Here is a 4,976-nt window from a genome sequence, read left to right on the forward strand (position 1 = left end):
ACCTATTAGACATTATTTGTTTGCCTTCTTTGAGTGTTTGTTTGGCTCCACTTCTTAGATTTTCTAATGTTGTTATTTGTTTTTAGTTAAGTTTTGTGAGTACTTTACAAATCTTGGACATTATCTTTTGTCAATGTGTGGTGAGCAAATATTTTCTTCAAGCCAGTAGTTTAATTTATCTCTCTTTAAATATTATAATGCCAGACTGAAACAAGTGTAGAGAATGGGGGGTATCGCCTTGCACGTGGCTAACCTGGGTTCTATTCTTGGTATCCCTTGTTGTCCCTTGAACACTACCAGGAGTGATTTCTGAGCCAAGTCAGGAGTAAGCCATCAGCACCACCAGAGCCCCCCCAAATCATAAATCCAATGTAGCTACTGTTGTAATAACTATTTATTTCTTTTGAGGCTTGATATTGTATAAAGTAAGTTTTACCTTGTTTATATTTAAGAGAATTTATATATAAATTCTTGTTTGTTTAGGCTGTGTTCTTTACACTGACTGTATAGAAAGAGGAGGTACAGTAAGTGCACCCCATATACACTTCAATACAGGACCTTTGCCTGGTCTGTATGTGAAATGGGGGACAAAAAATTTTTATTTAAAAAATATTCTTGTCTGTTTAATGTTTACATTTTAGTATCTGATAATTTTAAACTAATTGGAATATTTTTATATTGATTGCATTGACTGTAGGTAAATTTGAAGCGCTGACATCTTTGATGCATCAATTCTTTAGATCTATAGTTACATTACTTTTTTAGACTTTCTCTGTTTGCTTCATAATTGTTATCATATAGGTATTAAATAATTGAAGAAGTTTAAAATTATTTTTAATATTGTATAGATAGCATTTAAATTTTCTTTGCCTTAAAATATATTTTATAAATTTTATATTTTTTGTTGTAACATTTGCTAATAATTTTTAAAGAACTAAGAAAGTAAAACAAGAACTAGATTACCACCTATCAAATGGACATCATTTGCTTAATATTCTGTATTTACTTTGTAGATCATTTAAGTTCCTATCATCATAATAAAAGTATATTTTATGTAAGCCTTTGTGTATTTAGTTATCTGAATAAAGATAAAATAATTTGATCCATTTTTGGCTCCTCCTCAAAGAGAGAAAGGTCAGGAATGCCAGTAAAAGTAATAGGCACTTTTACACGCTTTTTGCTTATTTGTCCAGGTGACAAATGAACTTATATTAAAAAAAAATTAGAAGATAAGCACATAATTCATTTTGTGACCCTATAATATAACACATAGCTGCAGGACCAATATGTATAAGTTAAAGAAGATATTTTACTCAATTTAACAGAAATATAGAAAAATAAGAATAATAGCATGTCAAATGTCAAATAAGTAACTCAGCGATTTTAATTATATGCATTTTAATATACAACATGGTATGTATTTGCATGAAACCACCCACAAATTAAAGCTAAGAAGATTTATTCGCTATAGAAATTTACTTTTGTCTTTTTTATCATTAATATTAATCACAACACTAGAGAAAAGAAAACCACTATTCTCAACTGTATTCATAATTAATATGTAAGTTAACTTTTTCTTTTTTTTTCTAACGTTCTTACTTTCTTTTTCTTTCTTTCTTCCTTCCTCCTTCCTTCCCACACCTGCCAGGAGCGATATTTGAATGCAGAACTTGGAGTAACCTGGGTGACACCGAGTGTGGCCCCAAAACCAAAAACTAAAAAACTAAAAACAAATAAATAAATGTCCTTCACATGTGTGTGAGTGGTTAGTTAAAAAGCAATTGTTGAGGGGATGGAGCGATAGCACAGCAGTAGGGTGTTTGCCTTGCACACGGCTGACCCAGGATGGACCTTGTTCGATCAAAGGTGTCCTATATGGTTCCCCAAGCCAGGAGCAATTTCTGAGCTCATAGCCAGGAGTAACGCCTGAGCATGACCGAGTGTGGCCCCAAAACCAAAACCAAACTAAACCAAACCAAAAGAAAATTGTTGAGTAAATCATAGTAGAATACTTTTCTTTTTCTTTTTTTCTTTCTTTCTTTCTTTCCTTTTCTTTTTCTTTTTCTTTTTCTTTTTTTTTTTTTTTGTTTTGTTTTTTGTTTTTGGGTCACACCCGGCAGCACTCAAGAGTTTCTCCTGGCTCTTTGCTCAGAAATTGCTCCTGGCAGGCTCGGGGACCATATGGGATGCTGGGATTTGAACTGCCGTCCCTCTGCATGCAAGGCAAATGCTTTACCTCCATGCTATCTCTCCACCCCCAAGAATACTTTTTTTTTATTGGATGATTTTTTTTTTATTGCATAATTTTTTTTTACAAGTACAACAATTTTAACCAATGGGAACATAAACACATTTTGATGGCGGGAAGGATAAAGAGGAACCTGGCAGGATGGGGGGAGGGGAAACAAATTCTTAAACAAATAGCTAATTGATATTTACGCAAATACAATTATTTGTTTAGCCTATTTTCCATTTAGATCTATCTTTTGTGCAAGCAATAAGGATCATAATTTAAACTTTACAAAAACATATCTATAACTACATGCTTGAGAGCAGTTACAAAAACAGGTTCCATGGAAAGGTTAAGGAATCTGGTTAAGCCAGATTCTTTGTGCTGAGCTAAATTTATTTGCAGAGTTTTCTGTTGGTTCGGGGTTATGCAAACTTTTGTGGCTTGAATCAGGCAGGCGGTGGAAAATTCATTCAGAGTTCCTTTGATATGTGGGGTGCTCGGTCTCCCACATCTCCCCCTGTTTAGTATACAATGTGGAAGGGACAGACGTGCCTCGGTGGACTGGCCACACTGGGTGAAGAGGTGTGGGGCTTCCAGTCACCGCATCTGCTACCCTTGAGTCAGTCGTTTCCAAAGCTTGGCAAGGCGCGAGCGCACAGATTGAGGTCTATACGCCAGCTCCTCGATAACTTCAAACTTAAGTGGCGGAGAGTTGGCAGGAGGGGAGATGTCAGGTGTCAGCTGGTCTTCTGAGGTGCATAGTTGTTGGTACAGAACCTTTGAGTCCTTTCTGGTTGCTTCATCCACTTGATTCTTTACGAAGGTGGTGAGATTGCGAAAAGCCCAAGGACCAAAGGAAACTAGCAACATAAAGCCAATGAAGGGCCCCCAAAAGGCTGGGAGCACTGTTGTTATCCATGGAGTGGTAGAAAACCAATTTTTGTAGCAGCTCTCACTCTGCTCTATATCTTTTTGTCTATTTACTAAATTATCCTCTATGTGTTGAATGCTATCTCTAGCTAAGCCGAATTTATTTTAAAAAGCAACATTTTACTCTAAGGATGACACAAATTCCCCCCTTTCTCAAAAAAAATGTTAATTTTGAACCACGGCGGTTATTCTGCACTCTTTGCTAGGAAATCAACAGTAGTGTAAACTTCTTTAAGTTTGTAAACATTTTTAGCAACAATTATAAGGCATTAGCAGATTCTAGAGTATGAACCAATGAATAAATATTTGTGCTTACACCAATAACACCTAGGCCTTTTAATAAGGCTAGGGTGATGGCAGTGTTTGATTTTTGTACTGCAGCGGGGGAGAGACACACGATTATATTTAAGAGGTAATAAGGCAATTTTTGATCTAACAGTCAATTTAGACATTAAAACAACCAAAACACAGTGGTACTAGGACTAAAGAAACAAATATAAAACAATGGGGGAGATAAACTAGTGAAACAGGCAAAAAACGTTAAATTGGGGGCAATCATAAACTGAAAGGAGAAATCAACGACAAGAATTTGATTACAATTTTAGGGGGAATCATATTGGGTACCAAAAGGCAAAGTTCAAGTTCCACCACCTGTTCCAAGGTGATGCCGAAGTGAGGCTTGGGGCTGGATTGCAGAGCGAGGGGGTCAGAGACAGGCAGGGGGTCGCCAAAACAGAAGGGCGGTTGAAATGAATAGCAGATAGGCAGGGTCAGTGATGGTGGAGGCGTTGACCATCTGCAGGATGAGGTTCGAGGTGGAAACTGGACCAACAGGTTTGATGGTTAATCTAGGCATTAACAAAGCTAATAGTCATGATAAGCAAGAAACATTTTAGTAACAATATGGGGAGAATGTCCAGTGGAGTTGGGGGCTTCAATGAAGTTGGAAGTGTTATTAACCACAATGGTTTGATTGCAAATGTTTGATAGTTGGACAGGGGGGGCGCATATATGGTCCGAGTAAGCAAGGTCCCACGCCCATGACCTGTGTCAAAGGTATGCCTTGATGAGTCTAAGCTCCCCAGTGGAGGTCAGCAGGGTAGTTGGTAGCAGTGGGCATGCTGAAGGTTTATAGAAGGGCTGCCAGGCAGAGTATCATCCAGCATTCCCCTTAGGCAGAGTCAGTCAGAACCAGGTCCGGCAGGAATGGTGGGCTAGCAGGAGGGGTGACAGGCTGTTTTGAAGTGAATGAGGACAGGACTGCGGGAAGCTGCAGGAAGTCTGTAAGAAAACAGCTTGGCAGGAGGTAAAATGGTTATTTTTGAATGCCACGGGAATGCCTCCTGACTTCTGTAAGACTTCAGCATTCAAAAAAAATTTTATAATTAACAATCGCCAATTGTTTAAAAACTTTTAAACTGAACTTAAATGATTTTTCTTAAACTTGTCAGTTATTATTATTATTATTATTATTATTTTTTTATGTAAGATTTCCCCTTTACTTAGTGTGCCTTTGCAGGGGGAAGTGGTGCTACATAATAATGTCTGTATATTTGTGGGTGGATTGATGGGATAACCGAAACTGGTCACATACCCAAAAACGAGGGGGAAAAAAAGAAAAAAAAAAAAAAGGAATTAAAAAAGTATGTGCTCACCAATATATATGTAGGACAATCATTTAAAAAAGATAAAGAAATAAATTAAAAACAAAACAAAACAAAACAAAAACAAAAAACAAAACAAAACAAAAAATAAATAAAAATAAAATAAGTTAGCGAAGTTTTTAAGGAACCAAAGTGGTGCAGAGGACTAC

The 4,976-nt window shown here is 36.8% G+C and overlaps 1 non-coding gene across 1 annotated transcript; it reads left to right on the forward strand.

Annotated features, from left to right (window-relative positions):
- Positions 1-465: 465 nt before the first annotated feature.
- LOC126007997 (small nucleolar RNA SNORA51) lies at positions 466-593 on the forward strand. Its single transcript, XR_007495448.1, has one exon. It is a non-coding gene; the product is annotated as a small nucleolar RNA SNORA51 (small nucleolar RNA).
- Positions 594-4,976: the final 4,383 nt, after the last annotated feature.

The sequence above is a fragment of the Suncus etruscus genome, chromosome 4 (assembly GCF_024139225.1).
Source record: "Suncus etruscus isolate mSunEtr1 chromosome 4, mSunEtr1.pri.cur, whole genome shotgun sequence".
Taxonomy (NCBI): domain Eukaryota; kingdom Metazoa; phylum Chordata; class Mammalia; order Eulipotyphla; family Soricidae; genus Suncus; species Suncus etruscus.